The following is a 25,958-nucleotide window of genomic DNA, read 5'->3' as shown; positions in this document are numbered from 1 at the left end:
CAAGAATTACAGGCACAGTGGATGGAGCAGAGACTCAGGGAAAGACCAACCAATAATCAGTCAAACTTGAGACCCATCCCATGGGCAAGCACAAATCCTTGACACTATTTTTAAAGATTTATTTATTTATTATATATAAATACACTGCCACTGTCTTCAAACACACCAGAAGAAGACATCATATCTCATTACAGATGGTTGTGAGCCACAATGTGGTTACTAGGAATTGAACTCAGGACCTCTGGAAGAACAGTCAGTGGTCTTAACTGTTGAGCTATCTCTCCAGCCCCTAATCCTTGACACTATTAATGATGCTCTGTTATGCTTGCAGTGGATGGAGCTTGGGGACTCTTATGGAAGACTAGGAGGAATGACTTTGGACCATGAAGGGGTAACTCCATAGGAAGACCAACAGAGTCAACTAACCTGTACCCTTGGGGCTCTCAGAGTAGACAGACTGGACCTAGGCCTCCCCCTCATATGTACCAGGTGTGCAGCTTGATCTTCATGTGGATCCTGAACAATTGAAGCAGGGGCTATCCTAAAAGCTGTTGCCTGTCTGTGGGATATGTTCTTCTAGCTGGGCTGCCTTGTCTGGCCTCAGTGGGAGAGGATGCAAATAGCCCTGCAGACTTGATGTGCCAGGGTACCAGGATACACAAGGGGGTCCCACCCTCTCGGAGAAGGAGAGGGGGTTAGAGGGAGGATTTGTTGGAGGGGGTGACCAGGAGTGGTGAGCGGGATGTAAAGTGGATATGGATGGATGGAGGGAGGGAGGGAGAGCGGGAGGGGGGGATGGATTACTCTGCTGAAAAACAGGAAATGGCCATTCTAGCTAATAAAGAATTATATCAAACAACTGTAACATAAACTAACAAACACTGTTTAAAAATAACAAACCCAGGGGCTAGAGAAATGACCCAACTGTTATGTGTGTATGGCTCTTGTAGTGGCCCTACATTGGTTCCCAGCACCAACTACTACTAGCAGCTTACAACTCCCTGAAAATCCAGCTCAATAGACCTGATACCTCTAGCCTCTGTAGTTATCTGCAATCATGTGCACAAACCCACACACAGAGAAACATAGTTTCAAATAATAATAGGGCTAGAGAGATGGCTCAGCAATTAAGAATATATACAACTCTTGTCCACATCAACTGGATCACAACCTCCGGTAACTGAAGCCTTTGGCCTCCACAGACACCTGCACTGGTATTAAATTATCTACATAGAGATGCACAATATATGTCAATTAAAAGGAAATAGTAGTTATAGTAATAAATCCATTTTGAAATATCCATATGCATCCCTATGTTTTGTTTTAAGGGGGAAACATATCTAAAGCAAGAATAATGTGCTTATAAGGACTAGTACAGAATAAATTCAGAGGCCCTGAATTCAATTCCCAGCAACCACATGGTGGCTCACAACCATCTGTAATGAGATCTGATGCCCTCCTCTGGTGTGGCTGAAGATGGCTACAGTGTACTCACATACATAAAATAAATAAGTCTTTTTTAAAAAGTACCATTAAATATGGAGGAAAGGATGGCGGAAGATATTTCCAAGTTTCCAAACTGTAGGTAATTCTATTGGAATACTGACAAGCATTTGAACACACACATAAGAATGCTTACTTCTCCTTGCAACACTTAGTTGTAACTGCTTAACTGGCATCTTTCTACTAGAATATACATTCCAAAAGGTCAGGAACCAGGCCTTTCCTCATTTGTAAATCCTCTGAGCTTACTCTAGTGTCTTTCATATATGACCTCATGAACTATGTGTTGAGCACCTATGGCTCTGGGAATAAACACCAAAGAAATAAAAGCAGGGGTGGGAGCGCCTGCAAATAAAGTTCATTTGGTAGATGGATTAGCCTAACATACTTAACTTTGGGTTTGAACTTAAGTTGTGTGGCATGCACACTGAGGGAAGCAAACTTATAGGACATTATGGTAAGTCACAGAGAGAGACACATGAGGTGACAAATACTGAATGACTTGAGTAAGAAGTACCTAAGAGTTAAATACAAAAACAGAAGAGACCACCTGGTAGGAGCGTGAGTAGGAAGGTAGCTATTGCTTAATACTGTGATTCGTATTCTGGTTTGGGTTTTTAAAGATGTATTTTATGTGTATAAGTATTTTGCCTGTGTCTATAGGTACCACATGCATGCCTGGTGGTATGAATGAAGTGAAAAAAGGGCAATAGATCCCCTGTAACTGTTTTTTCACCCTCATGTGACTACTGGGAAATAAACCTGGGTCCTCCGCAAGAGCAGCAAGTAATGTGAACTGCTGAGCCAGCACTCTAGCTCTGCACTAATGTTAGAGACAGCATGGCTGTCTGATCTCAAAGTTACCATACTACTACTGTCTCATCCCCCACCTCCAGCAAGTTCTAGAATTATAGCTATATATCACTACTCCTTGCTACATATGGTTTTATAACGGGATATTGAAAATGTTTGGAGACAGATGGTGGCAATGTCTATGAAAAATGTGAATGTAGTAGGGTAATGGTACTGAATGGTACACTTAAAATGGCTGAAAGCACAGTAAGAAAGCTCAATGGGAAAAGGATGTATACAACTGTGTATTACAGACGCATGCACACATGTACTCATACACATCATGCACATGCACACACAGAGATACATAGACACACAGAGTTAGAAAGTATAATGGCTGCTGGTGGGCAGAGTCGAACCCAGAGCCTTATGCACTCTTGGCAAGTGCTCTACCACTAAGCTACATCCCTAGATTTTTATATATACATATATTTTTTCACATCTTAACTTAAAATAAAGAATTATGAATTACTTCATAATAATAGTAGCTTTAAACTTTATTTTTTAATCTTTAATTACACATATGTGTGTTTAGATGTAGGGTTCGTGCAGGAGTGCAGTGCAGACAGCAGCAAGAGATTCCTTGGAGCTGGAATTACCTGTAGTTGGGAGCCATTCATCTGATATGGATGCTGAGAACTGAGCTATGGTACAACTTAAGAGCAACAGGTGCTCTTAACCTATGAGCCATGTCTCTAGCTCCCAGAGAAGTAAAATTTCCTAAGAAAGTATACACTCAGCTTTAGTCCAACCTTATTTTTCTAATCGCTTTGTTGTTGTTGTTGTTGCTGCTGCTGTTGTTGTTTTTCTCTCAAAAAAAAAAAAAAAACTAAAGTGGTTTCCTATTCACTTACTTCACATGGAATTACAAAGGGAAAAAAGAAAACCTGTTCTCCTTTTCAAACAGACTCCAAAATAGTCAATCGAATTTGTGAGAGCTACACTAAAAATATCAAATTACATTACAACATTACATTATCCTAATACCACTTGTGTGCTTTTAAGTACAATCAATTCTTGCACTATATACACTAAAGGAAATGTTTCACACAAGGTAATTCCAAAAAAGTTCCACTTGACATTTAGAATGCATTAAATCAGATGTACCCTCCCTTCCTATCCCTGACTGCCTTTCATTTTAATTCTTGAACACCTTTGTTGATAAACTAAAAGCCATTTTTCTTTTTTTTTTTTCCGGAGCTGGGGACCAAACCCAGGGCCTTGTGCTTGCTAGGCAAGTGCTCTACCGCTGAGCTAAATCCCCAACCCCTCATTTTAATTCTTAACAGTATCCTGGGCCTCAGTGTGAGAGAACCCAACTCCCATTAAAATGCCACAAAGAAAACCATCTAGGGGCTGGGGATTTGGCTCAGTGGTAGAGCGCTTACCTAGGAAGCGCAAGGCCCTGGGTTCGGTCCCCAGCTCCGAAAAAAAGAACCAAAAAAAAAAAAAAGAAAACCATCTAAGTAAGTGTGACTGTTGATTATATCAACTTTAAAGGTAATTTTAATGACATAATTTGAAGAACTATCTATAGTGTATACATTTAAAGGCATCTCCAAGATGGCAGAACATGCCATCTGAATTCCTTTCAAATCTGAGATGACTTTATATCATCGATCCTAGATTTTCTCACTTCCTTCTACTTGGTTATAAATTATACATGACTGACTCTCCGCTCTTTAGTTTTAAGTTCTCACCTCTATTAGACAATGTGCTGTACAGACAGTGAACACCCCCCATTATGTATCTCCTATTCATATCTGTACTGAAATGTTAGCATGCTATCAGTTTAAGGTTGAAGTATATAACCTTTTCTCTCCAAAATGGAAATATTTATATGTCAGAGTGCAATACATTATTATAACATAAATTATAACCACATAAATTATGATAAAAACTGTTCTGAGGAAAAAAAGGAGGTGTACCTACAGAGACATGCAGATCTCCGTGGGTTCAAGGCAAGCCTGCTCTCACTACAGAGACACTGTCTCAAAAAAAACTGTGAAGACATCAGCAGACTGTGTTATCAAAATATTAATGAACACATTTTTAAACTTTAATATATTTCTATAATGTACACATACATTCAAATTATCTAGAAGTCTATAGTACACATGTTATTTTCTAAGATATCCTATTTAAAGCCAACCTTTGGGGGCTGGAGAGATGGCTCAGTGGTTAAGAGCACTGGCTGCTCTTCCCGAGGTCCTGAGTTCAATTCCCAGCAACCACATGGTGGCTCACAACCATCTTCTCGTGTGTCTGAAGACAGCTACAGTGTACTTACATATAATAAATAAATCTTTAAAAAATATTTAAAGCCAACTTTACCAATTACATGTTTAGCTCCATTCTAAGCACATCACAAATACACTATAAATGATTATGCAAAGAGTCTTTAGACAGAGCAGATTAAATTTATGAGGGCACGGAGAAACAGCTTTACAGCAAACTTTACTAAGAGTAGAGACTCCAGAGAAACTAAGCTGACACCAAATCCTCCTGGAACTCAAGGCAATTCATGAAAACAGGAAAAATGTTAAGATTTAACTGTCTTCCCACCTCTACCTCAAGAGACTCAAGTACCCACCTCAGGTCTGTTAAAGATTCAGTTCATTTACTTGAAGATCAGCTTGAAAATAAGTCTGTGTATCTCAGGATACTACATGAAGCACTCATTTCAACAAATACTAAAAACTTACTTTGTCCAAAGCACAGTTCTGGGTGTTCAAATTAGGCAACAAAGAAGCCTGCCAAGTAACTTTACTCTCATTAAGCTTGCATTGATGTGAGGAAACACACAACTCTGTATGGTTGATGTTGATAAGAGCTATGGAAAAGAGTTGGGCTAGGAGCAAGGGACATTTTTTTATGCTATGACTAACGGGTTCTTCTGAGGTCAGAGAGGTCACTGGATTCCCTAGAAATGGAGTTATAGATGGTTGTGAGCCACTATGAGAATATTGGGAACTGAATCCAGGTCCTTTGGAAGACACACAAGGCTCTTACCATTGAGTCATCTCTCCAGTCCCATTACTTTATTTAGGTTCTGTTTTAATTGTAATACGGATTTATAACTCTATCATCTACTTTATTAAGTAGCATCTGATAGATGGAATGTACTCGACAAGTAAGACTTACGTTCATTATCTTAGGGATTACCATGCCAACAAAGCCCTAAGCATATCATCTGTCACATAGGAAACACTCAGGTCAAGGTTTCTTACCTTACTGCTATAACTCCAAGCCAAGTTAAATAAATCCTGAGCACATCTGAAATATATGAAAATTCCTTTAAGGGTGTCCAAACACACCTCATAATAAATATATGATTTAAAATACACTGCCAGAAAAATTATTCACATATACCTGTTGACTTAACCTCAAGGCTTCACTATTTCCTAAGTGTGTGCCCTTGGACAAAGTTCACTAGTAAAAAGGAAATAGTAGCACACTACCTACATCAGCAGACTTGGAGAGTTTAAATTCCCCTTCCACTTCCAGTGCCTAACTTACAGGGTAGGATCGCCTAGTGTTAATGACATAAAGTATAATAGGTAAAGAACAACCAAAACACTGTGACTTTCTATGGAAAACTTTAGAAAATATAAAAAATAAAATCTGGCAGTGGAAAGGTAGCAGAGAAGTGAAGCTGGGGGTGTGGGCAGGGCTGAGAGATCCTGTCCAGAATGTTCAAAGCCCTGGGCTCTTTCCCAGCCCAAGAAACTCAGAGGGAAGACAAAGCAAGCTAAGGGAAAATGAAAAACCAAAAAGGAAGTCTGGTATCTTCATGTTCCCTAATTTAGACCAATTTACCTAAACAGATTATTTCTACAATTTTTGTTCTTCCGGGAAGCAGTCTGAGTCAGTGCATGAAGCACTAGGAGAGCAACAGCAGGGGGAAAATGAGACTGGAGTATGATGACACACATGAAGATGCCATGATGAAACCCATTGCTTTGTATGCTAGCCAAAATATACTCGTTTATCAAGCCACATATGGCAACAACGCTTTGTTTCAGTTTGTTATAAATATGTTAGTTCCTTAAAATTAATTCAACTATCATTTTACTAAGGACTAAAATAGTACAATATAAACTTTACTATCTCCTCTATTCTCAACTCTTGTTTAGATGCCAGTAATCTTCATACAAAATATCAATAATGTGCAACTTTAAACAGAAAGTAATTTATCCTCTGGAGAAAGTAAGCCTTTCTCAATTCCTAAACCTCCTAAATTGTCTAGCAACTTAGAGGCATTTAACTGTCCTCTATTTAGGATCTTTGTCTCCTTTTAGTATCTTTTTCCAAAAAAGGCATCACCATGAAATCTATAAATCATCCCACTGGGAGGCAGTGTATTACCATAGGAGGAAAGGAGCTGAAATTAGGCAAAATTGGACTCAAAAGTAAGCACTTATTAGCTGAGTGGTCTTGGGCAAATCTTGCAACTATTCTGAATCTCAGTACGTGAAAAACCCATCAACTACTTCACATGCTATTGTAAGAAGCAAAAAAAAAAAATTAAATCTTGAGGAGCCTACTATATACTCCCATGCACTAAGATAATGCCAATAGTATCTTGTCAGACAAAAATTATCCATTAATGTAAAGGCAGCTTAGAGGGAACTGATAATTGACTATGCCTCTTACAATATTCAGCAATTGAACATGAATAACAAGATCTGAGGACTACACTTGTATACCTAAAATTCTTAGTTCAATTACCATTTGCGAACCTATGTAATATACCCTGCGCAATGAAACAAGTATTTAAAATCAGGTAAAAATATACCTCCGAAACAGATAAAGGCAACAATCTAGTTATAAGGAAAAAAAGCTTACTTACCAACATTGAACATTTATACATGTCACATTTACCAATACACCCTTGTTAGATCTGCCATTTTTCTACAGTACTTTGTAAATTGCCTCAGACTAACTTCAAAGGATTAGGAACTCATTATCTATAAACTTTCCTAATAAAATCCCACCTTATCTAAATGATTCCTCTTATATTTCAAGGACATTTAGAACACCAAAACCTAAGAGTCTACTAAATATTTTTCAATGAATGGCAGTACTTTATGCATTGATAATCTAAACTCAAGAAAGTACACATACTCCAGTGAGAAAAACCCATGTAGCTGACAAGTTTGCTTTTCAAAAATTCTATTTTTCCACAAGCCATGGCTACACCACCGCTTCCTCAATTCTCCTGCCAGGGTAAAGGAATATCTTTTGGTCTGAATGAGTGGTAGAAAATAGGAAGAAACAGAATCAAGAGGAAAAATATTACAGCTTTGCTAATATTTTCTATGTTTTCTCTCCTGTACCACAGAAGAGAAATTCTCAACGATTACTGTTTAATACTATTTCTTTGGACATGGAACTTTTTTAAATAAGGGGGTACTAAATGAGTTCTTTGCAGCAAGAGTCTAACTGCCATAAAGTTTGAAAATTACCTACAATCCAGTAGACACACTAGTAAATGAAACTTCATCCTGCTTTAAAAGGGGGGGGGGTTAGAAATCTAAGGAAAGAGGATATCATACATTCCAATCTGAAAATGAAGGGATCTAAAGGGCTAGACAGATGGTCCAGCTGTTAAGAGCACTTGCTACTCTTTAGAGAAGACATGGGTTTGATTCCCAGCAACTACACAGTGACTCACAACATTCTGTAATTCCAGTTCCAGGGGAACTAATACCATCTTCTGGCCTTGGGATGTGAGGAACCAGTGCATATGCATATATATATTATCATATAAATGTAGGTACAATATGTTGAAATTGAATTTAGTATTATATATACTACTAAAAATTTCAAGCTAACATTATAAGAAACTAAAGTTTAAAATGAACATACACAAAGGCTGAGAACCTATCTAAATGATAAAGGTAGGCTCTATCTCTAAACAAATGGTTCAAAATCCATTTTAAAAAACATTACTCGTCTATCTTTAAAAGCAGGGGTGCTAGAATCCCAGTGCTTAGAAGGTAAACTGCAGGAGTGCCAAGCAACTTCAGCTACCTAGCAATATCAATGCCAGCCTGAGTAACATAAGACCCTGTCTCAAAAATAGAACAAGAAACTAGAGAGGTGGCTCAGCAGTTAAGAAAACTGATTATTCTTCAAGAGGACCCAAGTTCAAATCCCAGCACCCACATAGTAGATCACAATCTGTAGCTCCAGTTCTGAAGGATCCAATGTTCTTTTCTGGACTCCATGGGCACCAGTCATGTACATGGTACACAGACACAGATGCAGGAAAAATACTCATATCTTTGGTTTTTTCAGACAGACTTTCTATGTGTACCCCTGGCTGTCCTGGAACTAGCTCTGTAAACCATGCTAGCCTCAAACTCACAGAGACCAGCCTGCTTCTGCCTCCTGAGTGCTGGGATTATGAATACTTTGGCTGCATATATAAATGTGCACCATATACCTGGTGCCCACAGAGGTGAGTGTATGATCCTCTAGAACTGGAGTTACAGATGATTATGAGCTACCATGTAAGTGGGTGCTGGGAAGAGAAACCTTCAAAATGTAAGTGGGTGCTGGGAAGAGAAACCTTCAAAACAGACAAGTGTTCTTAAGCACTGAAACATTTCTCCAACTCCAATACGTAAAACTTAAAGATGATATTGAGCAGTGATGCAGATAGAGATTAGTGGTAGAATGTTTAAAGGTTTTCTTGTACACATGAAACCCCATTTTCACTTTCCACAACGGGGGTGGGGGGCACATGGCGACAAAACAACAACCAAACCATTGCCTAAATGTATTAAATTTCTACTTGAAAATTACATAGTAAGAACTTGACATAAAGTCAAATGGATACATGTTCTTAATCCTGCTGCTCAGAAAGCTAAGGCAAGCCTCTCTCACTGAGTTCTAGCCAGCCTGATCTACACAGTAATTCTCTGTCTAAAAAGAATTCAGTCGTGCTTTGTTGCCCAAACTAGCAACAAAGAACTTCTAGGCTCACAAAATCCTCTTGCCTCAGCCTCACAAGTACAGACCCAAGTCATTACATCCTACTAACAATTTTTTTTACTTCTTGCTTCCTTTACACAGAAACATAATACCAATTGGAAGGCCTTGAACTTTTGGATAATAGTAAATGCTAGAAGGAACAATGATGAACTCTTAATAACTCAGTTTATTAACCACCAAAGAGAACATTTCAAGGTAACATAGCATCCTCTGTTACTTTTCTCCTAACTTCCATTGTCAGCTGTATTTTTAATAACTGTCACTATTTAAAGTTAAGGATACTATACCAAAACAGTTTTGATAGTGGGCTAAAGGTATAGCTCAGTAACAGTGTTGGCCTAGCCACACAAGAGGCCCTGTGTTCTATATCAGGCACCACAAACCAAGAAAAACAGCAAGGAGTAACAGCACATTCTAATGTTGGTACTTGAGAAAACAAGGCAGGAGAATCTCAGGACTGAGGGCAAAATGGGTTGCATACCCAGATAAACTTGAAGAAAAGAAAAAGACATGTACAGCAACTACAACACATGAGAAGTTTTTAAAGAACTTGTGCCAAGCACACACCTTCAATCCCACAGCTGGGAAGCAGTGGCAAAGAGATCCCTAAGCTCTAAGGAATAAGTTCCAAGTCAGCCAGGGACAAATGGTGAAACTTTGTCTCTAACTTTTACCTATTTAATTGTGAGAAAGCCCAAAATAATAGTATTAAGGGAACAGAATAAGTCACCAGAACTTGGTGAAAAGCCTACATAGTATCTTGTGTTGCACGCATGACACTCTAGTGTTCAATCTGTAACACTACAGAAAAAAAAAAACAGAATCAATCAGGTCCCGGTACTATCAAACTTCTGTCAAGCTGTTTGTTTATTTTTTGAGACACTTTTTTTCTGTGTATCCCTGAATGTTCTGGAACTCAAGCTGTAGGCTAAGCTCACCTTAAATTCAGAGATCCACGAGCTTCTTTCTGTTCCTAGGGTGCTGGGATCAAAGACATGCACAGCAGCAGCCATCACCATCTGACAACACTCAAGCCTTAAAAGCAACAATATGTTGCTCAAGCAACATATACACTCAAGCTTTTAAAACAATGTATTTTTAACTGCACTAATTTTATACACCTTAAAAATACATCTTGAGCATGGTGGAGCATGCCTTCAATGAAAGCATTCAGGAGGCAGAGACAGGTGGATCTCTGAGTTCCAGACTAGCCTGGTCTACACAGGAAAGTCAGTGCTACACAAAGAAACTATCTGGAAAAAAATCATGTACATTATTTCAGAGTGTTCATGGACCTCCACATCATCTGACTGCACCTTTCCAATCGCCAGTATGCTTCAAAAGTTTCATCAAGCTCATGTAATAAATCTCCCAAGTTCCTTCCCTCAAACTCAAGTCAGCATGGGCAAATTAGTGAATTTAAGGCTAAGTGGACAACTCAGGGAGAATCGATGTCAAAGCACAATAAAGAGCAGTAAAGTACTTGCCTAGCTGACTTATGCAATGTGGGCCTCTGGATTCAATCCCTCGCACCACAAAAATCTCCCTGAAAAAGTTATCTTGCCTCCAGGTTATAATGCAGTCCACATATTCCTTCATCTGATCAGAAATTTAATCTTCCTTCCAGTTATTTTCTTGTACAATTTTAACTAAGCAAATTAGTATACAGAAAGAACTATGTAGTAGTAACTCAATCATATTGGTAAGATACTAACATTTACAAAACCTCCAAAATTGAACTAGTTAAGGGGCAATAAAGTAAACAATCCTGAACTACCAACCAAAGAGCAGGCAGGGGCTGAACCTAGGCTCCCTACACATTTCTAACAGATGTGCACTCAACTTGGTCTTCATGTTGGTCCTCCTAACAATTAGAGCAGGGGCTGTGTCTGATTCTGTAACCTACCACTGGATCCCCTTCCTCTAGCTGGACTGTGCTGTCTGGCCTCAGTGGGAGGATCTGCCTAGTCCTGCTGGGACTTGATGACCTCCCAGGGATGTATGGTACCCAAGGGAGGCTCGATAAGGGGAAGAGTAAAAGGGGAAGGGGATTGTGAGGGTGGAGAGTAGAAGGGGGTTGCAATCGGGTAAATAAATTAATGAAAAGAAAAAGAAAAGTCAATTAAATATTAAACTATCAAAACAGTCCTCTGTAGATCATATCTCATGGTGATGTATGCCTTCAATCCCAGCACCTAGGTAGGGGGCAGAGGCAAGAAGATCTGAGTCCAAAGGAAGCCTGAACGACACAGCAAGTTCCCAAACAGTGAAGGCTATGTAGAGAGAGCCTGCCTCAACCCTACCCTAAAAAGTTTTAAGCAGAAAAAAAAAAAAACAGATCTCTACTACTTATCTACACTCAAGCACTAAAAACTATGCCTTAGTTTACAATAAATGCAATTAAGTCCACAACTATACCAAAATCATGTATATACATTTGAATTCACATTTACTAATTTGGCAAGAAGAATCCCACATACTCGAGCAGTCCAGAAATACAAAGTAACTGTAAAAACTATCACAAAAGGATTGGGGGAGTAGAGTGAGACTTATGAAGTTTTGGTTTCTTTTAAAAACACAGAAACATAAGAATGTTTCATTTTATGTGTATCACATGCATTCCTGGTGCAGCAGAGACCGGGAGAGGAGATTGAATTTTCTGGAACTGGAGTCGCATATGGCTGTGAGCCACCATGTGGTTGCTGGGAATTGAACTCAGGACCTCTGGAAGAGCAGCCAGTGCCCTTAACCACTGAGCCACCTCTCCAGCCCAGAATGTTTCATTTTAATCCCAGATTTGGGATATGGAGCTGCTTCAGATTGTCCATGACAGCTGACTATGATTTGCTTCATGCTCCAGCAGGGGCCTAATTTTGCCAGCTGCAGACAGTTTCTCTGTGTGACCTTTGGAATTCTGGGGACTATTTCTCAGACAGTATAAAAATGCTAGGGTCCCAAGAGGCAGGATTGGTTGTTGTGGGCTTTTAGCTGTTGTTGGTTGCTGTTGGTCTTGGTTCCTTAGACAGTCATGTGCAAATAAACAAGAAGAGTTTAGGTATCCTGACAAAGACCATGCTTGCCCCCTAATCAGCAAGTTGTAGTCTAACAATAACATTGCCCCCTTTCCAACCTCTGACCTTATGCAGAGATCTCTTTCCCTCCATCTCTATTCTTTTTCTCTCCTAAATATAGTGTTAGGGTTTTGAAAGGGTGGAAAGGGGGCAGAAGAAGAACCCACACAGTAGAAGACCGGTTTTGGTGGGGTGGGGCTGTTGAGTACTTTATAAATGCTAATTCATCAGCTCTACAACTAAGCACCATGTACCTCATGCCAAAGAAAACTAGTTACTGAAGTGGACCTGTATCTCTGTAAGTCCTAATTCTCTATTTATGTTATAAGATCAGTTTAACATCAGGTAAATCCCTAAACTAGAACATTTTCTTTGGTTTTAATACCATTTCTCCCTAGTTCCAAATATTACCCTTCTCTTTTCTACCTTCTCAAAGGGACTACCATGAAATATACCATCCATATTTCTTAATACTATAGAGATGTAAATACCATGTAAGAAAATAAACTCAGATATTGTTATCGGGTGGTATTGACTTATTTTGCTTAGGTGAAGATCAAAGAAGTTGCTGTTCAACATTTAAGATACACAATCACCCTAGTCTACTAAGTTCAAAACATTGTACTAGAAATCCCCATGGGTTTTAAAAAACAAAAATATGGAATGTTGTCTTTTACTACTGAACATGTACCAATAAAAACTTACCCCAAAGAATAAAAATAACCAAACTCTCCAATTCCAACAATTTAAAGTAATTTAAATCACTTTAATACCCACAGAAATTTATAGGAGCTTGAAATCCCTTCTTAACAATTACTAATTGGGTAAGTTTCCTCTTCTGGAAAAGGGTCTTATTTATTACTTAAGGTCATCATACATTCCAGTTTCTCTGGGACAGTCCTAGTTTATGCTCTTATCCCAGCATGATGTCTGATTAATGCTCCCTCCTACTCTCAAAAGTATTCCTAGTTTGGCAGGGCGTGGTAACTCATGCCTGTAATTCCAACACCCGGGAGAGTAAAGAGGGATGATCACAAGGACTTCAGTTCAAGGCCAGACTGGACGAGACAGTTCTAGGATAGTTAAGGACAAGACACCCAGCCCACCCCTAAGGTGATTATCAAAAAAATTAATCCTATAGGTTGGGCATGGCAGCACACGCCTTTAATGCCAGCTTGGGAGGCAGAGGCAGGCAGATCTCTGAATTCCAGATCCCAGTCTACACAGTGAGGTCCTGATCTATCAGGGCCACCCTGTCTCAAAAAATAAGAGAAAAACTGAATCATATTGTTATAATACCTGATAGGATTATGAAAATTGAGTGTCATGATACATATAAAGTATTTATAATAGTATGTAGCATATAAATTATAGTTTGGTTGGTATTAGTTCTCAATGTTTTTTAGAAAAGATTTTTTGATTATGTAATGAAAAATGCTCCTAAAATATTCCTTCTTACAAATAAGATCATGTATGCATTTAACTATCCACACTCAATTCTTTTAATCAACTCCGCAGCACTAACTACCTGAAATCAACACTAACCAATTTATCAGAGAAATGGCAACTCCCATTTTATCACACATAAGTTTAAAGAGGCTGTATCACAATTCTTAGCAAGAAAATAACAGCTCAATCAGGTCTCAAATTCTAGTAACATTTGTAATCAAGGTTCTTTGGATTAACAATACAATTCAGAAAGCTTGACACTTTCTGGCACCTAACTACGCTTTTTAACCTTTTGCATGTAATGGGCACCTTAGGTTATAATTCTGTCATGGAATACTGGTTGTTGTATTAACAGGAAAAAAAAGAAAAAGAAAATATAGGTGAAAATACTCAACATGGAAATAGTAAAAAAGAAGTGCTCGTCACCTGGAAAAATAATTTGCTGCAGGATGAAGTTGAAGAGGGTAATCAGCACAAAGAACAGAAATCCAACTCACAGCCATGAAAGCACCAATACATATGTTATATGTGATATATTACCCATGTAGTATTTAACACAGGTAAGTTCCACCTCATCTTCACTAAATCCAATAGCTAGAATTTCTTCAGAGAAAAGTCTAAAGTTTATGAGAAGCAGGAACAAGTAAAATAACAAAAGAAACAGATCATGGTACTAATCAATAATAAACCTAATAATTTAAGCACTGATACTATTTATCACTCAATAAGAATAAAACTTAGGGGCTAGAGAAATGGCTCAGCGGTTAAGAGCACTGACTGCTCTTCCAGAGGTCCTGAGTTCAAATCCCAGCAGCCACATAGTAGCTCACAGCCATCCGTAATGGGATCTGAGGCCCTTTCCTGGTGTATATGAAGACAGTTACAGTGTACTCATATAGATTAAATAAATCTTTAAAAATATAAAAAATAAAACTTAGTAAAGTAAAATGTGAACTAAAATGCAATGTAGAAACAAAAACTATATATAAAGAATGTTTAAAATGTCATTAAACAATGTATGGAAATATCTCTATAAAAACAAATCAGAGTTAATTAGATAAGTCTAATTTGTAAAATGTAGTTCACTTATTTAGGACTATTGTATGTGTCTGAGTGTTTTGCCTGCATGGATATACATGCACCACACGCATGTCCAGTGTCCTCAGAGGTCAGATGTCAGAACCCCTGTTTATAGATGGTGCTGGAAACCAAATCCAGGTCCTCAGCAAGAACAATGGTTATTCTACACCATTTCTCCAGCCACCAATCCTAAAAATGTAATTAAAAATCTAACCACTCAACAAGCTGAACGACTCAAACTACCCTTAGACAAATATAGCATAAGTAACATTAAAAAATGATTAATGTGTAAGTATTCTATGTACCATAGAAAATAGAAACCTCTCCTCACATCAAGACTTCAATATCCCATGAATTTTAGTAATCATACTCAAGCAATATTAAAATTCATTGTTTAACTACTTTGAATATTAGCTTAAACTATATTTTGGGGTTTTTTTTTTAACCTTTACCAACAGATATGGGTATGGTACATGAGCCAGCCTGATCTACATACAAATTCCAGGTTAGCAAAAACTACAAAAACCCTTTCTCAAAAAAAAGCACCTTTTTTTTAACCTTTATTCATTTTGAAAGGAGGAGCATACGGAGTATGTCATGTGCACAAAGTCAGAAGACAACTTGCAAGAGTCAATTATCTCCTTCCACCATGACAGCTAAAGACAGAACATAGGTCAGCAGCCTTGGGAGGAAGTTGTCTGTATCCACAGCTATCTCACTGGCCCCAATATAAGAATTTTACCTTACATCAACTCACCTGACCCTGAACAAAAATCTGTTGATTTATCACGGAAAACTGTGATTTTGTAAAATTAAAACAATGATGATTATAGACCTAAAGTCCCTAAGAGAAACATCTGAGTTTAACAAGCACAAAGAACGTTAAGGATTTGGGGTCAAGCAAATCAGGTGTGATTTGGGGACAGTCATTGCCCAACACCTAGAACCTCAACTTCCCATCTGTAAACTAGCTTGTACCTTAGCTGGGTGGTGGTTGTACATGTCTTTAATCCCAGCACTCTGGAGGCAGAGGCAGGCAGATCTTTGAGTTTGAGGGTAGCCTGGTCTACAGAGAGTTCTAGGACTGCCAGGGCTACAGAGAAACACGGTCTCAGAAAAGAAAATAGAAACTTAACAAGACAAATTTGGAGAGCTAACTGGGCTACAGAAAGAGATTATGTCTGAAAGTAAACACTTAAGCAAAGAGACCATTGTGTCTACCTTTTCCTGTAGAGGAGAACAAAGCTAGTTGATTAATCTCTTAACTACCTTTCTTTTCTCTCAAGACAAGAACTTGCAAAGTAGCCTGGGGCTGTCTGACACTCACTGGGTCTCCCAGACTGGCCTCAAATTTGCACCAATTGTCCTACCTCAGCCTCCCAAGCACTCCAATTACGGGTGTGAGCCACTATGCCTAGCAGTACTGACTCTCCGGGTGTCCAGTAATCAGTATCACAGTACAGTAACTAGGTAGTAAAACCCTATTCAGGGGGAAATGTAGTAACAAATTACCAAAGAAATTAAAGATGTTCCTTTTGTAAAAATTAATATACACAAAACCCAGTCCACAAAGCCATACTTACACAGAAAAATGGAGGATTTGGTTAAATTAATGCAAAAAATGTACTTTAAAAAAAGCAAACCAGGGGTTGGGGATTTAGTTCAGTGGTAGAGCGCTTGCCTAGCAAGCACAAGGCCCTGGGTTCGGTCCCCAGCTCTGAAAAAAAAAAAAAAAAAAGAAAGAAAGAAAGAAAGAAAAAGCAAACCTAGAGTTCTATTTCTTCACATCGTTGCCACCAGAACATGAAAAAACTATCATGTGCAAAAGACAAATATTTGTATACAGGGATACAGTATGGAAGGAACTTCACACAAAAAGCCCTGAGCATAAATATTAAAAGTAGAAAACTACAAAAAATGCAAAGTACTTTGAAACTGTAATTCTATAGCTCCTCTCTTATTCTCCAACAATAACATTTCAATCTACACTAATATCTAGCTAGGATTACAATAATACTGTGCATTGCTAATTGGGACTATCCCTTTCCTTTGCTATTTTATTCTCCCAACTCCCAAAATAGTGCTCCTCTAAATAGCAAACTGTACATTTTAATGTACACTTTAGGTTCAAAATTAATCTTTCAGCATCAAAAACTGAAGTGTTCCATCTAGTAAAGAACTGAAAGCAAAATAAAAATGCTATATGCTGTTTACAACATTCCTATAGGACTGTGGTTAAGCATGCAGAATATCAAACATTACTAAAGTGACAATGACATATTTTCATCCATAACTCTGTATTCACAAAGAAATTTGAGCCTGGTCCTAGGCTAAGCCCCCAATTTTACTCATACAAATGATAAAAGAATGTTGAATTTAATTTCATTTAAATTATATTCATTTGGACTTTAAAAATCCAAAATCAACTTCAGTGCTGCCAAAAGTCATAATTTCTTGGTGTAGTAGCTAGCTATTGAATCACCACACAAGAATCAAAGCTGATACCACATTTTCACCATCTACTTAAGAATATTTGCATAGGAATAAAAATGTGAAGCCAGGAAGCTGACTTCTCTTAATATCCTTGTAAAAGCTAATGAGCGTGAAATAATGATAACAATTCGGAAATGTTTGCTCTCAGACTGGGGTAAAATTTTTTCTACAATAGTAATAATTGTGGAATATACTTTACCAAACAAAAAAAATATATCCATTGCTATGGATTCCTTTCATTAACTTTAACATATATTCAAAAATGCATCTAACAGAGGAACAAAATAAGCTTGAAACAGAATACCAGACTGCAGAAAGCAAGGTACTTACCTTGGACTTTGGGAGCAAATATACTAATTAAAGAGATCAAGGATCTTATTTTAACTGTACTTTTATTGCTGATGGCAATATGAAAAATGTACTTTTATTGTTGATGGCAATATGAAAAAGATGTTCTTAAAAGAAAACATTGAAATAGTTTTTCCTATCAACTTTCAAGTAGTTAAAAAAGCAAACTGTTGAGGAGGGTAAATCATTTTAAATGTAAATACTCATTTTCCTATTGGTTTAAAAAGATCACTCTTTCTACCTGTCTGTCTCAAATACCTTATAATACTACAGTACTTCACAATGAGAAGAAATAGCCAAAGTCCATTCCTTTTCCAATCCAGCTCTCTACCCAGTCATTAAACAGCAAACACTGAAGCTGAATTCAGCCATGGCAATCTTCCTCAGGGAATGTTCCCTGTGGCATCCCAATCCCTTCACTGTCACTTACTCGACTGCCAAAGCCCCTCCTATTAATAGTAAATCCCTCTCATACTGACTCACTGCAGCTCCAACTTAATGAAACACACACCAAGAACAAGTTGTTAAATACACAAACGGAATTTCCTATTTTCAAAAAAAAAAAAAAATCAAAGGGAAAGCAGAAGCCCAACACGTTCAGACTGTTCCATTTTAAGTTTAATCTGTAAGAATTTATGTTGTTTTCCCTGCAGGGCTTGTTCAAATATTTTCAAAAGTTGGTATGCTAGGCATTATGTAATTTCCTACACACAAGCCTAAGTTTCCGCGTAAATAACTTAGGTAAATATAAAGAAGTCAGCACATGAAAATGTAAAAACTTTTAGATTTTTCTGCCAAAGTCTTGTTTCTCAACTACAGAAATTTTCAAGCAAATAGCAAAGTAAAGTAAGTTACCAATGAGCCCTTCTGAACTCATTTAGCTACAGTAATCAACTGGCGGCCACCTCCTTCATCTCTGTCCTCTTACTCCTTATCTTAAAAGAGAATGGAGAGGCACTATTCAATCAGGACACTGAGCATAACCCCAAGGCAACAAAAGTATCAAAGCACCATGTTAAAAAGTCAAAAATCTTACAATGTTGCTGCAAAAGCACCCTGCCCAACACTTAGATAGTAACATTTAAGAATTCAGTAAAAAACATTGAAAACACCATCTTTACTACTCAATGAATACATTTAAATTATATTTTAAAAGGGTAAATAAAAATATGAGGTGAAATGAACTTAAATATTTGTAATTAGCAGGAATTCATGCATTTGATTTGAAAAACGGGAAAAAAAACAATTTAACATGTCATGAAATTACAATTCAACCACTTGAAAAACCGCTGAACACTTATGCCTTAACTGATCCTTCTGATCCCTAATTATAGATTGATATCAACACAGAAAGAAAACCAGGCATTTTGACGTAAGTGGTTTAAAATGTTCAAAATTAACCCCACCGTCCATTGAGAAATATATATGAAAGCAAGACCAAACTACCTGAATTGCATGTCGTTAAACAGAAATGTATCCACTTTCCAGGGCCATCAGAAAAAAAAATAAGTTCACATATACCCTTAAATGCAATGCACTGGGCTCCAGACAGAATTAGGAGACCGCCTCCTGCTTTTGCTCCTAACCAATACGCAGAGAGAGAAGGTTGGCAGGAAAGTGCTGGAGGACAGTAACAAACACCAGCAAGCTCCCGAGCAGGCCTTGCTAGAGCCAGGAATGACGCACTTCGGTAACCCGACTCTTTCTCCCCTCCACCCCCCGCCCCCAGCAGCGGTGCTGACACCGCCAACAGCCCGGAGTAGGAAAAAAGACAACAGAAAAAAGGCAATGCTTGGACCTCACCAGGTTTCATTAAGAAACCTCGATTATTCCTCTTTCGACACTAACCACCAGGACTAAACAGGAAAAGAAGCTTCGTGCTTAAGGAAGTCCCATCATGGTGGTTTAAGTCACTAAATTAAGCTGATAATGAGTCCAATCCACAGAGACATATATACAGGGTGTGGCTGCTGTGAAATAAGGCGGTCCGTGGGAGAAAGGGGTACGGAATTTACACTCCAGTGTGAAGGGAAGATGGGGCTTTACCAGGGTCGAGGAGGCGGCCCGCGCATTTTAAGGAACCATTGCAAACCAACACAAGCGTCTCCTTTACTTAAACCTAACCTCACAGATCAAAAGTTTCTGATAGACATAGCATAGAAGCTAGAAATCATCATTTAATCAAAAAACACGACCCTCAATTTAAAAACTACATCCAGAAGAAAGGAGGGAGAGGGAGGGGGCAGGCAACAACATAAAAAAAAAAAAAAACATCCTAGGCCACGGAGGAGAAAGTCTCCCAGACCGGATGAAACTACTAATGCAGTATTAAAAATTCAAGTCCAGCACCAAAGCACGAAAAATCACACGATAACCTATTACCGTTGAGGATTAAAAATAAAATGACATGTAATACCGAGGAGCAGAAACTAAATGTCGAAGTACAGCGGTTTATCAAAAAAAATAATAATAATAAAAATCAAAACTAAAGGCAAAACAAGACATTGTCGCGGCGGGAGGGAAAGGGGAAAAAAGGCCGAAATCAACAATACGTTTACAATTCTAGGCCAGAAGAAAATGGGAACGGGGCTCAAAGTTTTGCGGAACTACTTGATGCTGTTTCCCACACCTTCTCTCTCCCATGGCCCATCCGACCCTTTTCCTCCTAAAATTGTAGTCCGCAGATCTCCGGATACGTGAGAGAAGAAAAGAGAAAGTCGCCTTCAAGCAAGAATAAAAGTGTGGAGGGAAAACAGAGGCTGCCTACCTGGGGTAAGGATCAGCTCAGTTCGTGCCTTGAGAAAGACAGTGCGGGTGGGGGTGGGAACGAAAAAGCAGCACTAAAACTAAAACAAAAGTGGCGCCAAAACCCCCCAACAAACAGCCTTCCACTCCCGCCCTTCCCCCCCTCCGCCCATGCCAGGCAGGCAGGGCCCCCTTCGGGGCAAGCTCTACGCGCTGGGGACTGACGCCGCCGGACCCCAAACGATTTCGAAAATTGGTGCCCTAAGAAAACTGACCGAAGTCGGGGCCTCGGGAAGGATGGAGAGATCGATGCCAACCGCTTTGCCCAAGCAGTTCCCCCACCACGCGCTGGAGATGATGGGGCGGGGGAGAGAAGCCGAGGGGCCCGTCACATGAATGTTGTTCCCTCTCTAGGAAGGGAGGAAGAGAGGGAGGGAGGGAGGGAGGGGAGGGAGAGAGAGAGAGGGAGGGAGGGGAGGGAGGGGAGGGGTGGGGAGGGAAAGCAAGGAGGGGAAGGGAGTAGGGAGGGGGGGACGAGGGAGGGGTGTGAGCAGAGTAGATTTTTCCCTCGCCTCCCTCGGTCCGAGGCCCAAATAGACACAAACGAGCCTGCTCGGCCTCCCCTCCCCCCGGGTTCCCAGCACCACCATCTTGCTTGCTTCCTTCCCCGCACCACCACGGCGCGCTCTCCAACCACCCCCCCCACCACACACCACCGGGCCGCGGCCTCCCCGGGTTTGCCCTTTCTTCTCCACCCGCGTCCCCATCCCGACTAGGGATGGCACCCCCACCCCACCTCCAGTCTGGGGGGGGGCTCTCTTTCCCCCCCCCGGGCTGCTTAAGAGGCCCCGGGAGGAGAGGAAGCGATCGAGCAGGCTACGCGGAGGCGCCGAGCCTCCATCTTGCGCCGCTGCGCGTTCTCCATTTTGGGCCACCCATGGGGGAGGGGGCCCTCCGCCGAGGCCCCGGGGGAGAGTTGGGCGAGGGAGGCGAGAGAAAAACCTTCAGCTTGGGTAGTGGCAAGGAAGCGTCCTGCGCTAAAAAGCGGCTCTGGGAGGAGGTAGGCGGGGAGGGGACGGAGGGGGGCACTGGAAGTTCCTTGGAAGTGTTGGGGTAGCGACTTGGGGGCGGAGAGGACAGGCAGGGGGTGACGCGGAGCCGTGGCGCCGGCTCGCTCCCCGCCCGGACACGGCCGCTCGCTCCGTGGCTGCCCTGCGCGGGGCCCTGAGGAGGCCGCGGAATGGCCCCCGAGCGCCCGCCTTCTCTGCTCCCTCCCAGCCACACGCTCTCTTCGCCCAATCTCAAGCACACACACCTCACGGTGGGCCGCGCGCCCTCCGGGTGCCCCTCCAAACTTCTAGAAGCTTCGCCTCCGCCATTTTATAACTTACCTCCCCCCTCAGCGTCTACAGAGGCAGCGAGGAGACTGTTGGCCTCCCCCACTCCTTCTTTCTCAGGCCGGGGGCTTCTTCGCCCCTGGGCTGGTACAAGATTTTTTCCCCCTTCCTCTTCTTTACACCCTTGAATTCTACTGAGGGACGGAAGCTCCCGCGGGTCTAGAGCCGTGGGGGGGGGGGGGTTGAAAGTGGCGGTCGGATCCGGCAGGGTGCTTTTTTTTTCCTGTTTTTTTCTCTTTTCTTTTTTTCTATTTTTTTCTTTTCTTTTTTTCTTTTTTCTTTTCTCTTTTTTCTTTTCTTTTTTTTTTTTTTTTTTTTTGGTGGCGCTTCGGGATTGTTTGGGGTGTTCGCTCTTCAGCGACTTGGAGGCGAATGGAACGCGCAGGCGCCATCTGTCGGCCGCGAATCCGCGGCCAGGTCCTGTTGGGAGGGAGCGGCATCTAGCGGCAGCGGGCTGCCATTGCGGCGCGCGCCTCGCAGCCCTCCCACCCACCAGCCTCCTCCCTGTGTCGCCGACCAATCGCGGCCGCCGGACTCCCCGCTTCGGCGACTCGGACGCCGCCTGTGAACTAGGCGCCCGCAGGGGCGCGCCGCCGAGTGGGGTAAACAAGCTGGCGTGCCCGCGCCTCTCTTACTCAGCCGTTGGGACGCGCTTCCGCCCAGCGCGGACTGGCTGGGCCCGCGGCGCCACCGAGGAGGTCGCCAGGAGGCCGGCGACAGCGTCCGCTGGAGCCCCGCCGTGGGAATTCCGGGGCTTAGCGAGACGATCTTCCGGCTCCCCCGCCCCCTGCGCAGCCCCAGAGTGGCAGCCCTGCAGGCTAGCACCCTTAGAAGCTCTCCAACACACCCACCCCAGCAAAGGGCCACTTGTTCCTTGTTCCCGGATCCCTGCTTCCTTCACGTCCTTTCCACCCAAAGAACCCAACTCGGCCACTTGATCCCAACCTGAATGGATAGCTTGCAATGTTCTTTCCTTATTTTTCCCTTCGAGTATGGGGTAAAGACTAGTTCTCTTTATCAGGAAGACTACTGGAGGAAATTATATATAATTACATATATGCGTGTATATAGATATATAATTTTCAACTGACTATTTCCCATAAAAATGTGGGCTCCATACTCAAAATCTACGAGACTTAGGGAACTGGACTACTAGGCTAGTTGGCCACTAGACGAGTTTATAGGTGACTTTGGGGGCAGAAGAGGAAATAGGAACAGATAAAGTGGCATGAAATCCACTTGCAAGGACAGAGTTAGCAGGGGACCTGTGGAGATTACTAGACACTTGCTGCTGGCCTTATGTGGAGGCAGCCTTGCCACATTGTTAACAATTACAGTCCCTTGTACTTCCTCTTATACTCCCACAAATGTTTTGAAGTACAAAAAGACTTTTTGCACCCTTTCCAACTCCCTTGACTCTTTAGCACCCTTGGGTGTTTATTGTGAGGATATTTTGTTCTTTTTGTCACTTCATTTCCAGTCCACCGTACATGACCTTTGCCTAGGGCACTCTATGCGGGGGTGGGGGACACTCAGGAATGGCCTGTCCCTGCCAAACTCCTCTTCTCCTAGGACAGGAAGGGAACTATTAATTACGTCTCCATTGCTGTTACAGAACTTCCTAGGCGCCTAAAATAGCATCAGATTAAATGTATTTGTTTCATTTTTTACATGCAGATTAAAATACCTGCCTCAGTATTAAATTGATCCAAACAAATAAATAAAAGACAAATGAGAACTATTGTAAGCTGAGTAAATGGTGACATTCCACCCAATCAGCTATGGTAGAGCATCTGAACGCAATATAATTATTACTTCCTTTCCTTAAATTCTGTTCCTTCTGTATCTGTTTTCTGTGTCTTACTGCTCAGTTCCCTTGCAACTTAAAAAAAAGAGTGATGGTATATTTAATCAGGTGAGTGATGGTATATTTAATCAAGTGAACAATAAGAGTTAAGCAGAAGCAGCTAAATATCAACAAGAAGTTAAAGTCTTGAACGTTTTTACTTACCAGTCAGGAGGGGAATACCAGTTCAAACAACTCTCCATTTCTTTTCTAAACCATCTTTGCTAGAATTTTCTGAAGTTTTTCATAGTTTTAAAATGGTGCGGCTAGAGCATTGATAGGGAGCAGTGAAAAGTTTATAGTTAAAGCAAAATTCAACCGGATGTAATAGAACAATTGGGCTCTATGGCAAATAATTTTACAGGAATTAATAGTTTGTGTCAGTTGTAAGTAAATTAGTTACTGTTTTAGTATTAACTGGAAACTTGATGTTCTGCTCCAAACAGCACACAATACACTTTCCCATAAGTTTTAGAAATTTAGGTTCTAAGTTGTCTGCTTTAAAGCAAATTCAAAAGTTCCTCTTGAAATTTGCTTTCATTTTGAGGAAAACACTACTGAAAATTAGTAACTGTGGTGTGACATCAGAAATTAACTTTGTAGCAAATTTCTGTCAACACCATTTGCCATTGGCTTTCTGCTGCAGTTCTTTCAAAAAATATTAATCCCCAGTATCAAAGATCTCACAATGGCCCTTCAGCTATCCTAAGAAACAACGTTTATTTTGTACAGGACTAAAAGACCTGCAGGCTTCATCCTTCATTGTTGAACCAAAAAACAAAAATTCCATTCCAGCAAAAGGTGTCACTGATGTAAAACTGGCTTTTGATGGTGGTTCTTTTATTTCTTTGTTTGAGGAGGGTTCGTTTGCAGGGGTGTTTGTGAGACAGGGATTCTTTGTGTAGCCTGGCATGTAAAACTACCGCTTTTTTTTTTTTTTTTTTTTTTTTTTTTTTTTTTTTTTTTTTGGCTTTTCAAGACAGGGTTTCTCCATATAGTCCCGGCTGTCCTGGAACTTACTCTATAGACCAGGTTGGCCTTGAGCTACGAGATCCACGTGCATCTGCCTCCCAAGTCTTTGGCTCAAAGGCGTGTGCTACCACACTCAGCATGTAAAACTATGTTAACTGTAATTCTTTGTAACATGTCCATAATTTGGAAACAGTCACAGGACAACTTATATTCTGGTGCACACACACACACACACACACACACAACAGTGATAAACATAAAGGTTTATTTCATAAAGTTAAACGTTCATTAAAGTATAAAGGTCTATGAAGCTTTCTGAATTATTTTGCACGGGTTTCTGAGCACTAAAGTATTTCAAAATTTTTAAATACAATAAAATATTCAGACAGACACATAAGAGGATTGCTTAAACCCAGGGATTCCACACATCCAAGACCTTGTTTCAAAAAAAATTATATTGATAAAAGGAAAAAGAAAAAAATCTCATTAGTGGAATGATAATTGTCCTATATTAAAGAAATACCTCAAATTTCTAGTTCACAGTCACTCCTGTGAACTTAGTTATATGAGTAATTCCCCAGATCCCGTATCATTCACTGCATGACTAAGAGCCTGAGGCTGCAGCACTTAGATTAGACCTTTAACCTGGAGCATCAACAGGAAATAGCCTGATCCAAATCAAATGACTAACACTTTTTTTTTCCTTTTTCTTTTTTTTTTTTTCCGGAGCTGGGGACCGAACCCAGGGCCTTGCACTTCCTAGGCAAGCGCTCTACCACTGAGCTAAATTCCCAACCCCGACTAACACTTTTTAAAGACATTTTAAATACCATATTACTGTATTTTCTGATTCTTTTTATTTTGAATAACATGCAATCATGCCAATGAGTTACTATAACTGGAGGTGTCTTTATATACTTAAGATTAAGTCAATCTCTCCCTTCCCCCTTCTCCTTCATCTTTTTAGTCTTTGAGACAGGATCTCCCCTCTCTATGTAGCCCTGGCTGTCCTGGAACTTAGTAAAGTAGACCTAGCTGGCCTCAAACTCACCGAGGTCTGCTTGCCAATGTTAGAATTAAAGACAAGTACCTCCACACCTAGCTTTTTCTTTTCATTGTCTTTGGATGGGGGAATTTATCCTAGCATAAAGTCTTAGGGCTTAACCTCAAGTTATCAGCCTTAACGGCAGAGTTCTTTTA

At 40.5% G+C, this 25,958-nt stretch overlaps 1 protein-coding gene across 13 annotated transcripts in view; it reads right to left on the bottom strand.

Annotated features, from left to right (window-relative positions):
• The window catches only part of Stag2 (STAG2 cohesin complex component), a 130,762-nt gene extending 108,448 nt beyond the window's left edge, over positions 1–22,314 (bottom strand). For 2 of the 13 annotated variants that reach the window (NM_001434040.1, NM_001173507.2), the window contains 1 exon segment: positions 21,935–22,314. The gene's annotated coding sequence lies outside the window, so the exon portion shown is untranslated. 13 annotated transcript variants of the gene reach the window in all.
• Between the last annotated feature and the right edge of the window lie 3,644 nt (positions 22,315–25,958).

This window comes from Rattus norvegicus, chromosome X, assembly GCF_021556685.1.
Source record: "Rattus norvegicus strain SHRSP/BbbUtx chromosome X, alternate assembly SHRSP_T2T, whole genome shotgun sequence".
Taxonomy (NCBI): Eukaryota; Metazoa; Chordata; class Mammalia; order Rodentia; family Muridae; genus Rattus; species Rattus norvegicus.
The sequence above is the reverse complement of the archived record's forward strand: the minus strand, read 5'-3'. Positions and strand labels throughout refer to the sequence as shown.